The following is a 13,420-nucleotide window of genomic DNA, read 5'->3' as shown; positions in this document are numbered from 1 at the left end:
TTAGTTTGTCACGTGTAGATTAATATGAAGGGGATAACGTTTTTAACCCTTAGTGCAGGAGTCACAAGTGTTTTGTTTTAGACATATAGTAAAGGTAATGGTTCAATTAAAGGACTGTTAAAAGAAAAGCTGCAAATTAACAAACTATTAATAAACCTACCATATATTGTAGGCATAAAAGTTATAAATTAGGAGATTTGTCATTTTGACAAAAGCTTAAAACGATACACTGTATATTCACATAAAACCATACCCACACTGCTGCTGTAGCCCACCTTTTGTCTTGAGACTTTAATATGGCATTAATGGCAAAAAAGTGCCAGCTCTCCATTAATTAGAAATAAAAAGGTTGGCAAAAAAATGCATCTCAAAACTCATCAGATTGATGCTTTAAAATGTGTAATTTTAAAAAAATTCTAGAGGGGTAATATTCTTCTCATCTTTTTCACCCCTGACCCGTTTTCATGCCTGAAAGGTCTCCAAAAAAATCTGGATTTAGGAGTTAGTTGAACCATTGTTAAAATTATAGTTATTTTACAATAGACATATTATTGGTTTCTGTAGGAAAAAAAGAGTGGGTGGTGGCAGCGGAGTTCATTGGGTGCTCAGCACCCCTAAAGCTCTAACCCTAGAATCGCCTCTGTTCTCGACTGAACAAAAAAAGACATCAACATTTTGGATGACATGGTGATGAGAAAATTATCTGGATTTTTCTTTTAAGAAAATGGACTATTCTTTTAAAAGTAAAAGTTTTTTTCTACAGTGAATCACACATTAATGTATGAGCAATTTGCATTAACACATGGGAGAGAAAGACACGCCTAATGATAAACAAGGATTTCGCAGAAAAACGTCAAAACCAAATCAAACTGGCCCCAGAGGTTGTTTTACAACCTGTCAAAAACCAAAAATATGTGCTGTATCTCACTATACTTTTCGAAACATTACAGCACAAAAAAACACAGAAGTCTCGGGAATGGAAAGTTCCAGCAGTGGTTATTCCGAGTACTATTTGTCAAAATCCAACGTTGTGCTTGTAGAATGTAGCCTACAGAAAATGGTAAAAGCTGTCATTTACCTTTGATAAAGGTCCTAATATGCAACCTTTAGGTACAAAGGTGTGTACAGCTAATCATTCAAACTCATTCATTCCAAATTAGCATGTTGGCATTAGTTTGTTAAATGACTTAAAGCCTCTTTTTGAGCGCTACATGTCTCATCAGCAACCCATCATAATGTGAAAACCTACAATGCTGTTTTCATCCAGGACAGCACAAAAACACCTAAAAGCATGTGAGGGGATACTGGGTTCAAAGACACTACAGGAGACAGCCTCCGGGAAAATATCTGAAAACATGCCCGTTCATGCTACTGAGAGTCTGATCTTGAAGAGAGGTTATGTCAATCAAACCTGTTCACTTACAGAATCACTTGTGATATTGCAATGAATTCTCAGTGTTTGGCTTAAAGGTAGGGTGTTTCCCCCAAACGGTTTAAATAATCTTAATATGCTTAACAAAAAAATAAAAATAAAAAACAAAGTATAAAAACAGTTGGCTGACTCTCGAGGTTTTCGTTTCTATGAGGAAAGTCTCTTTACGTAATTTATTCATTGTTTGGATTTTGCAATTGGCTGGCTGTTGCATAGCAAATACATATTTACACAACATGCTACAAAGCAGATGAGTAGCCGACATGTTAAAGCGATTAACAACATTCTTGTCACCGAACTTTCAGCATAGAAATTCGACTAAGCTACATAAAATACATTATTAGTAAAATTTTATAATTATACATTGTCAGAAAATATACAAAATGGTCCCTATAGCTGTCACTGTTGCAGTACCATTTACTGTAAAAAGGCCCTGATATGTACCATTTAGGTACTCATCTGTATATATTTGGTACCAATTTGTTCAGGTACTACAATTAACTTTTTAGGTGCAAAGGTATACTTTTTGAAAAGGTACTGCCCCCTTCACATATAGGGACCATTTTTTCTAACAGTAAAATTGTATTGCTGATATACACTCTCCTAAAGGATTATTAGGAACACCATACTAATACTGTGTTTGACCCCCTTTCGCCTTCAGAATTGCCTTAATTCTACATGGCATTGATTCAACAAGGTGCTGAAAGCATTCTTTAGAAATGTTGGCCCATAATAATAGGATAGCATCTTGCAGTTGATGGAGATTTGTGGGATGCACATCACCGCACAAAGCTCCCGTTCCACCACATCCCAAAGATGCTCTATTGGGTTGAGAGTCTGGTGACTGTGGAGGGCCATTTTAGTACAGTGAACTCATTGTCATGTTCAAGAAACCAATTTGAAATTATTTGAGCTTTGTGACATTTATCCTGCTGGAAGTAGCCATTAAAGGATGGGTACATGGTGGTCATAAAGGGATGGACATGGTCAGAAACAATGCTCATCTTAATGTCTCAACAGAAATCGAGACTCATCAGACCAGGCAACATTTTTCCAGTCTTAAACTGTCCAATTTTGGTGAGCGTATGCAAATTGTAGCCTCTTTTTTCCTATTTGTAGTGGAGATGAGTGCTGTTCTGCTGTTGTAGCCCATCCGCCTCAAGGCGGATTGTGGCTTCACAAATGCTTTGCTGCATACCTCGGTTGTAACGAGTGGTTATTTCAGTCAAAGTTGCTTTTCTATCAGCTTGAATCAGTCGGCCCATTCTCCTCAGACCTCTAGCATCAACAACAAGGCATGTTTGCCCACAGGACTGCCGCATACTGGATGTTTTTCCCTTTTTACACCATTTTTTGTAAACCCTAGGAATGGTTGTGCGTGAAAATCCCAGTAACTGAGGAGATTGTGAAATACTCAGACTGGCCCGTCTGGCACCACCAACCTTGCCACGCTCAAAATGGCTTTCAGTTTGTGGTTCAGGAGATTGTCTTGACCAGGAGCACACCCCTAAATGCATTGAAGCAACTGCCATGTGATTGGTTGATTAGATAATTGCATTAATGACAGGTGTTCCTTATAATCCTTTAGGTGAGTGTATAATTTATAATGTACTGAAACAAAAAAATCGACATGTATTTTCATAAATGTAATTATTTGCATAAATAAATGCAGTATGTGGGTAAAAAGATGTGGGATGCAACATGAGACACAATCTTAATCATCATATAAAACTGATATAAAGTATATTCTTTTAAATAAATTCAGATATTTATTGTATGATTCAATAATTGTTTGCGGATGGTCAGAGTCAAGTTATGGAGAAAAGGCTGTATGTTAATAAAACCTGCCAAAGATAATTCCCCAGGCATCTGTACGCCTGATAAATCTTTTATTCTTGGTTCATTCAAATCTTTTCTTCTAAAGAATGAATCAAAGGAGTGGAGGGGCAGGGCTCACAGCCTCATTTTTGTAAACATTAGAGAGGTTTTGTAACAAGCATTAGGGCTTTTGTAACATGAAGACCAATCAGGGACAGGCTATGGTCATATAATCACTAAATATACACACCCACTTTTGTCCTCTGAAGAAAAATTTCATTGCACTGCAGACTTCAGACATCTGTTTTTGTTCACATATTTATATGTTTTATATTGTTTCCTAATTTTTGTAAGTTGCTTTAGATAAAAGTGTCTGTTAAATGTAACTGTAAATATGTGGGTATCATTGTTATACAGGTGATAAACTCACAAATATGATTTAAACTCATGATTCAAATATGAAAACAAACTCAAAATGTTGAAGCACTAGAATAAAACATTTATATTTTATTATTTTATATAGAAGGGAGTGCTGCCATTTTTAGCATTATATTTAGCTTTATTATTTTTCATTATACTCCGGTTTTAAAATACACAATATTCTATTAAAGCCAGTAGATGGAGACAAACATATCTTTCCTTATTGTTATAATCTGTTATAGCCACTAGATGGGAGTAAAGAGTAAATTACGCTCTTATAAATTAAGGTTCTAAGCTTTTTTGTTAAATGTCAAGAATTTTAAAAATGTTGTTCTTTGAAGAACCACAAATGGTTCATATAAGCATTGCTGCAAAGAACCCCTTTAGCACTTTTATTTTAAAAGTGCATCACAAGGCAGGGAGCAGAGAGCATACATAATATTTTAATCTTAGCATGCGCCCATTAAATGATTAATAGTAAGTGTAAGATGTGACATTTGGTATAAATGTTATGACTAATAGACTATTAAAATGACCTGAAAATAATCTTATAATAAAAACATCTATAATTAAAATAACATTTTAATTAACATAAGGTACTCCTTTTTGATCCAATGTGATAAAAAGAACGTAATAAATCTATATGCAATCTGCATCAAAATTAATATTAATGATTTATGATCTATTATGTGGGGTGTAAACAGTAAAAACACAGTTTATGAGAATACTTTACATCTAAATATGACAGTAAAGTAAGTTAAAACAGTAAAGCAGAGATTAAGGACCTGTGAAATTAAAACAAAATATTTTGGGGGAGCTATGGGAGTGAAAGAGATCTTTAAATGTGATGTTCCTTATTAATGCACCACACAGAGTCCTGGCTTTTACCCCTCAAAACAGACCAATATTGAGGAGCAAACAGCCAATGCAGATCCCTTATGCTATGTTTTATTATATTTAAAAGGATGTAACTGTACCACTACAGAGTACAAATATTACAGGAATTACAGTATATTTTTTATATACTGTATGATGTGTGAAGTAACTGCAAAAATTCATTGTTATAAATTTTTGGCCAAAAACCCTGTTTCCTTTTCTCATTTTCCTGCCGTATTGTTTCTGTTTTTTAAAAGGTTTTCATCGTTTTGGACATTGACACTCCCTTCCTTCCCCATCCCTCTTTCACAGGCTTTCTCTTTTTCCTGTGCTTTGTTGGCTTGTCAATTATTGCCTTTTAGGGGAAAATGTCCTTTAGTGTATTGCGATACTTCTTGTACATAAACACATAAACTGTGCTTTTGAGATTGGCACCAAAAACACTCTGGCTACATCTGCAGAGCAAAATCAAATGCCACGCTGTAAAAAAAATCTGTAGAAATTGCAGCTGGGTTGCCGGTAACTTACCGTAGATTTAAATTTATGTTATTTACTGGCAATATTTTGTTCAAAGTTAAATGAACATTTAACATTTACAAGTCTTTGTCCTTACAGAGTAAAACTAAAAAAACAGCATCAAGCTAAACATTCTGGGAAACAAAATCTGAAGCAAAAAACAGAAAAAGGTTGATGATGATTTCTGGTTCCCAGAATGCTTTGGATGAGGCTGTTATTGTATAGTGTAATTCTGTAAAGATCAAGACTTGTTAATGTTTAAGATTTATTTGACTTTGAACAAACTCTTGCCAGTAAATAACATACATTTGAATCTGCGGTAGATTACCGGCAACCCAGCTGCAATAACATTGTAATTTCTAAGGATTTTTTTTTTACAGTGCAGGACCGTTTATGAGGGTTTAATACAATTCGAATTACACAAAGTTTAAAATAAAAATGTAGCTGAACTGATACCCCTAAAACTGGATTTAAAAAAAAAATCTTATGTGGATCTTTTATACCATTTTATCTGGCCTGTCACATCATACAATGTAGAAGCAACTGTGCAGTGTACGTGTATTGTATGTTGCATTGCATGTTTTCGTGCTGAAGTTGTACAACTTAAAGGGAGAGTCCTGTAAATATGAGCTGTGTATCATTTAAAAGGTTGTCATCTATCGGTGCCAATCCCAAACGCTGTATGTGTGTGTGAAAGTATGGCTAGTGCTGAATTATTCAACAAAAATAGTTTGTTGTAAAAAAATAGTGACCCTGCCTGTGAAAATCATAAATGTAACATTATAGGATAATTGTATGTACAGTAAATTACACCAAAAAGACTGGGTTTTCAAAAGAAGAGGCAGGGACACAACTTTATTTTTAATTTGATGTGGCTAGTTCACAATAAGTTACACTTTAGATTTGAATCAATATTAAGTTCAAGGTGAATTATTCTTCATTAAGGTTTCCACAGAGCTTAACAAATGTATGTTTGAACATGTCCAGCGATTTGCTGTGGTCAGTGAGGTGAGGAGTGGAACGTTTCTCCATTAACAAACCCAGAGAACTCATTAACCTGTCTTACTGGATAATCATCTGAATCCAAATGGATCCAAATGGATGTGGGAGAGTGAGCTGGCATTGCAGTGCTGTCTAGACTCTATGTGAAGCCATGTGTGAAATCACTGATGTGAATAAGATTTCACACTCCTTGCTTCCATATCCAAACTATAGAATACAAAAAAGTCAGAATGGACCATACGATTGTGAAAACGGATATTTGCAATGAGATTTATCTATGTGATATACAGATATCTTACATATAGCTACATAATGGGGTGGTTTCCCGACAGGGATTAGACTAGCCCTAGACTAAAATAAATGTAAAAGCTGTCCAAACTGAAAAACAACTTGCACTCACATATCTTAAAATACGTCAGTGCACTGTGTTTGCCTCATAACGCGTGTTTCACCAGTAATGTTTTTAGTAAGGCATGTTTTTTGAAACTAATTATATTTCCTAATTAAACTAAGGCCTAGTCCTGGCTTAAACTATTCCCTGTTTGGGAAACCACCCAAATAAGTCTTATATATTTCACTGTAAAAAGTAATACCTAGATCTAACTTATAAAAAGTGAGGCAAGTGACTGCATGGGAAGTTTTAGGTTGAGTCAACTTGCAACCTTTTTTAAGTATATTGAACACACTAACATTACTTAATATGAATGCAATAAAATTGAGTTGAGTTAACTAATTGTACTAGTATTACTCAGTTAGATAAACCTACTTTTCTTGGTACAGGTAACATATTTATGGTTAGTTGTTGTTTTTTATGCCATGAGATGAGGGCTAGAAACGTTTATTCAAACAACGCACCCACTCAGTTTCGTATTGGGCAGCTGTAAAGCGCGACATACTTCAGTATGCAGTCTATGCACAAGCACCAGTCTTCTGAACAATGGTAACTACAAAACTCAAAGAAAAAACAGAAACTCTTCCAAATATTGAAGAAAAATGTACATTAAACACTAACAAGTCTTTCTTTTTAGTTAAAAACAAAACAAAAAAAGTTTCAATTCAAATTTCACTCTCCAAATGCAGTCCCATGCAAAGCATGCTGGGAACTGCAAGTCCACTGCCTAGTTAGTTGTGTTTACTAAAATAATTCATGTAGTTTTAACACAAAATTATTAAGTAAATTTCTTTCTTACAAATTTAAATCGATTATAGATAATAAAATTAAGTTAAATTTACTCAATAATGTGTTCATATAGAATTAATCAATTTATTCCAATTTTTATTTTATTTTAACTCATATTTTGATTTAAAAAACAATAATTACAATTTTTTAATACAGTTTACTCAATTTATTTTTGTTAAATCTACTAAGGCACAGAAACACTTTTTACAGTGTTGCTACAATTCTTAGAGCTGATGTATCTTGAAATGTAGTTGTAGACACATTGTTCTACCACACACACACACACACACACACACACACACACACACACACACACACACACACACGCACGCACGTTTTACTATATTATTAAGAAGATATTGACTTCCACTTTTTCATGCCTGGCTCAAGATATTTATTATTGCACTGGTTGGGGTGACTTGTCATAATAATGATCAGTATGGGAGCTTCCTATAGTTTTGTAAAGAAATACTACACTGCCACTTAAAGCTGATCTTGTTCATAAAATGTGTGGCTTTATCAGAAAATAATACTGTGGTACCTACTTGTAACCAGTAGGCCATCTGACACTTACACACAGCAGATGGAGAAAGGGGGTAAGAGGTAGACAACTCCAAGCATAGGACAAACTGCAGTAGAACACAAAGTCTTTAGAAGAACATTAAGGTGATCCTAAAATCTTCAGACAAAGATGTGATGATCATTACCTTCAGAAACAATGGTCTCTCCTCGGGGGAAAAAAAATCACTGAGGATGTCCCAAAGCCAAAGAAAATTGGAGGGATATATCGTTCTCGGGCTCTGCCCTGTGGTCCAAACATCACAGGGCAGGAGCCTACATCTAATCATATTTGTTAGCGTTTCTATTTTTTTTTCACGACACATAATAATCTCTCATTTTTAAAAAATCTCATTTAATATTGGTAGAAGTGATGATGTTAAATTATGGTGTTTATGGTGGCATTAGATACCATAAATATCACAGGGCAGGACTCTACTGCTAATCGTATTAGTTAGCGTTCATTTCCAAATAATTTTCCTTTACATCTGTTTTTTGGGATCATTTACTTGACAAAGAATAATTTCTACACTGTAAAAAAATCTGTAGAAATTACAATGGTATTGCAGCTGGGTTGCCGGTAAATTACCGTAGATTTAAATTTGTGTTATTTGCTGGCAGGAGTTTGTTCAAAGTTGAATGGATTTTGAATATTGACAGGTCTTCGTCTTTACAGAATAAAACTATACAATAACGGCCTCATTCAAAGCATTCTGGGAACCAGAAATCATCATCAAACTTTTTCTGTTTTTTGCTTCAGATTTTGTTTCCCAGAAAAGTAAAGACAAAGACTTGTAAATGTTTAATGTTCATTTAACTTTGAACAAAATGTTGCCAGTAATAACATAAATTTAAATCTACGGTAAGTTACCGGCAACCCAGATGCCAATTTCTACAGAATTTTTTTACAGTGTAATTTAAAAAAGCAAGTTAATTATCATATTAGAATAATAGGTGATAAAATTAGATGCGTATGCGTTTCAAAAGTAGGGCCATTCCTGTTTCCCAACCCCCTTCTAACTCTTAAATGGGACCCTGGAGTGAACCTCAGCTTCATGCCAGTCCCACATTGACCCACATTGCCCTGTGGGCATTAAGCTGATATCGCCTAGAGCACCCAGAGTAGCAAATCACACGACAAGCACCCAGCCACTTGGTTAACGTTGTCTTTGCAGGTTTGATTCCAAAACAGTTTGGGACGTTTCAATGTATTTAATTATTTCCTTGTAACTAACCTTTTGTTAGCAACTTGTTTACACAACATCACAAGTTTGCATAATAACCTCTTTTTTTGGCCCGCCACCCCCCCCCTCTTCGGAGAAAAACTTTATTTTTTATTATAGCAAATTATCTACACAATATGTTACAATACACACACTAGATTTTTTTGGCCCGCCACCCCCCCCCCCTTCGGAGGACAACTTATAACATATAACATATAAGACAGGACAACGAGCTAGACAGATAACAGAAGGACAAGACATTAAAATGCATGTGCGTTGGAGGCAAAAAATGTGGGTGGGTCTGAAACATGTACTGGAGTGGATGCCATTTTCTTGTATTCTGATAATAAAACAGTTCCTTTTATAGCGTAAACCCTTTGTTTATATTGTTGTGTTGCGGTCGTGCAACAGGCCAAAGTAGTAAAAACACGAAATTTCGATGAAGCGGAAGCGTGGAAGTCAAGGCTGCAGAGTTGAATTTATTAAGGCATTCCTCCAATGGAATGGATTTGACTGACGGCGCTCTGACAAGTGAAAAGACATATGCGCTAATAAAAAAAGTGAGTGGGTCCAAATTAATATAATGATGGCCTAAAAACATAGACTGTAAAAAAATATGGACGTAGTGTCCGTGACGTCATCCATTTGTTTGTGAAGATCGTTTTTGGCCCTGTCCCAAATGGCACACTCCAGACTCGTGGTCCTCCTCAGAGTCCACACTTTGATGACATCACGTAGTCCAGACTTTAGGGACCCTTGATGCGAGTCCACGTGGGTGCACCGGAGTTGTATTTTGGGACAGAGGCCCTGTCCCAAATGGCACACTCCGGACTTGTGGTCCTCCTCAGAGTCCACACTTTGATGACATCACGTAGTCCAGACTTTAGGGACCCTTAATGCGAGTCCACGCGGGTGCAACGGAGTCGTATTATGGGACAGACTCGAGCGTCACACCGGAAATAGGTAGAGAAGTTGCCCGTCAGTGTGAGCTCCTCCCTTCCGTCGTCTGATTAATCTGATTGCTCTTTCGCAAGGACTTCTGGGTTGGTAAAGTGCGCGAAGCCTGCTGCACTGCGGGCTTCCCTGAAGACCGCATCAAGGGGCCAAAGGAGGCGTTGATGAGCACACTTCAAAGCGTAAAAATGACAGACGGGACACCCTACGGACTCGGTAGACTAAGCAAGAATGCGCAATTTAAGGCCACGAGGCCGAAAGTCCACATGAAGTGCGCCATTTGGGACTGGGCCAGACTCGAGCATCACACCGGAAATAGGTAGGGAAGTTGCCCGTTAGTGTGAACTCCTCCCTTCCGTCGCCTGATTGGTCTGATTGCCCTTTCGCAAGGACTTCTGGGTTGGCAAAGTTCGCGAAGCCTGCTGCAGTGCGGGCTTCGCTGAAGACGGCATCAAGGGGGCAAAGGAGGCGCTGATGAGCACACTTCAAAGCGTAAAAATGACAGATGGGACACCCTACGGACTCGTAGACTAAGCAAGAATGCGCAATTTAAGGCCACAAGACCGAAAGTCCACATGAAGTCCGCAATTTGGGACAGGGCCTTTGAAGCTTAAAGTAGGCGTTGCCTGCCGTCACCATCTTGGCCAGGCGTCATTGCGCTTCACTCGTGGATATCCGAAAATGGGTAAAGAGGCGAGACGTGGGTGAAGCTGAGGCGTCTGGTTGCTGAAACAATGCCCGCCTAGCTCAATTCTAGTGACCACAGTGGCTGTTCACCCCTCACTCAAGTGGCCACGCCCTTAATTATGCAGAACTTTAAAGCTTAATATAATTTAAACGGAGGAGTTACAAAATAATCCATCCCCTTCACAGTTGTCATGAAGGGCAAACTTAGCTATACAGACCAAAAACTATTTTTGTACCAGGCTGTAAACATATTATTTTCTACTGTAAATTTGGATATTTTAACATGGGGGTATATGGAAATTGACTCCCTTTTGGAACCTGCCTCTAGCGGCCAGTAGATGAATTGCAGGAGAGATCGGAAGGTTGCCCCTCGGCTAAAAAATGGATGGGTCTTGTCCCACCCACATAAAATGTTCGACGCCTATGATGACACTTGAGGGCTCATCCACAACCACAACTCATTGCGAGAGGGCAGTGAGTGACACCACTGAATTAACAAATTAGAAGTGATGCATTAAAATATATTGGCCGTTTAATTTTCAATCTGAAGGCTACATACGTCGGTCATAAACACGGTCTTATTTCAGACTATTCGACTATTACAAAGTTGACTATTATTCTTAGTTAGTCGTAAATTGCTGTAATATGCGTATGACTTGCGAATGTAATGCTTAGTTAACTTACAAAAACAGGTTGTTTGATGACGTTTGAAGCCTGCATATGCGACTTCCGGAGGCTGCAGCAACGGCCATACACTTACATGTCAAGCACTCAAATATGTATATTTCCCACAACAGTTCATACTTTAAGTTCATAAGTGTAATTATTTAATAGACAACAGGTGTAATTTTATATTAAAGTTATTTATATGATTAAAATTATTAGGCTATTAAATATTTTATTATTATTCTCCTTGATATACGCACGCGTTCAGTGGTTATAGCTTTTTAAACCGCCTGCGTCAGTGGCGTTCAGTTCTCCATGGTAACGGCAGAGGGAAATTCATCTGCTCCGGCTGGTCTGGCTGGAGGGAACAGATAGGGGCGGAGGAGGGGTAGATGAGTAAATGGACGGGACTTTAACGACACCCTGCGTCCTCACAAAGCTGACATGAAGTGTATCACCGGCGGGTTACATTTTTGCGCATCGGTTTTCATTTCGTGTTCATGACTTTGCACTCGATATCACGGAGACACCAGAGATATTTTACCCTCGGGTTACAAAAAAGACAAAAGCTTTTCGCAAACCTGGGGCTTAAACCGAACAATACGGAGAATAAAGAGAGATGAGTTCCGCTTGTGTATGAAAGGATTGGATAGTCTGCGTGTTGTTTTTCCTTTTTGTGTTTTATGGTGAATGTTAAGGGCATAATATTGTTAAAATAACAACTTGGTGATAATATGTTTCGTTTATCGCTGCGCTTTTTGACATATGTTTAATATTTGACAACCGCACCTACGCATAACGCTTGACTGATGTCAGAAACTTAACCTAGTGTGCTTGCATACTACGTTTAGTACACAAACAGTTTGTTATTCTTTGTCTGCATGAGTCAAACTTTGTGGAAAGTGTATGGTTGTGTTGCAATACAGGGTAACGTTATAATTTGTCAGAAGCACCTGATTGTCAGATGAGCTTTCAATGATTGCAAATTCAAGCCTTGTTTTATTTGGTTATTTGATTTAAACAGGTCAAAAAGATTAAAAACGTGTGTAACATTGTGAAACATTTATTGTTTATGTTTAGTTATGCCCAAATATGAACGTTAGTGTTCATTAAAGTACTTGGCTTTGGCATACCTAATGTTTCCTTGTTGACACATGTGAGAGCTGTTGATAAGACAGATTGAGACAGATTTTTCTGGTCTGTTTTGAAACACAAAGAAAGACAAAACCCTATCAAAAAGCCCACTTTTCCCACCGTTCCTGCAGACTCTGAACTTCCTGCTTCCTGTGAAAGACAAACAATAGGAGACAGGAGCATGTGACATCCTGAATATTGTGCAAGGGTGACACAATCCAGTCCATATTTAGAAGAAAATAAATTCGGAATAGTTTAATTTTTGGGAAACCAGTTATCTTATTAACAAAAAACAAAATGAGATTTAGGGATTAGCTGGTTGTATTGTGTGCATGTGACAGACAGATTGTTAGTAAGGCAGTATTCAAATAGGGCTATGTAAAAAGAGGGCACACAGGTGCCTTCGAACACACATGCATAAAAAATTACAGTAGGCATGCATTTAGTACTGTAAAGCAGTTGAATCATGCATGCACGACATCGGGTCAGTTCCAGTTCAATAAAGCTATTAACTTATATACAGAGTAAAATGGGTGCATTAATGGGTTTGCTTGCTTATAGAAAGTGCTTATAATGTAAAAACACAAAAATGCACCACACATTAAAGGATGGTTTAAAGGGAATGTGCTTAGTTAAAGCACCATATTTTTTACAGTAACCCGCCTTGTGATTATGTTTCTGTCTAAATGATTGTTAAAGGCGTTTTATGTTCTTGCCCATGTCAAATTTCAGTATTTTTGTTAACACTACACACAAGTATGATGTTACATGATATAGTTGTAAATCCAGTATGTTCACGATGTGTAACCTGACAACGCGCTCACCTTCCTGTTAGACAACAAAGGAAGACTCACCACAAAAGATAATATTTCATGCCCGTGTACACACTGTAAGATGACCCTTTTTTAGGGGAACTTGAATACGTGATCTTTAAGGAAGTGAGTGTTCAGTTTT

This window comes from Misgurnus anguillicaudatus, chromosome 8, assembly GCF_027580225.2.
Source record: "Misgurnus anguillicaudatus chromosome 8, ASM2758022v2, whole genome shotgun sequence".
NCBI classification, from domain to species: Eukaryota; Metazoa; Chordata; class Actinopteri; order Cypriniformes; family Cobitidae; genus Misgurnus; species Misgurnus anguillicaudatus.
The sequence above is the reverse complement of the archived record's forward strand: the minus strand, read 5'-3'. Positions refer to the sequence as shown.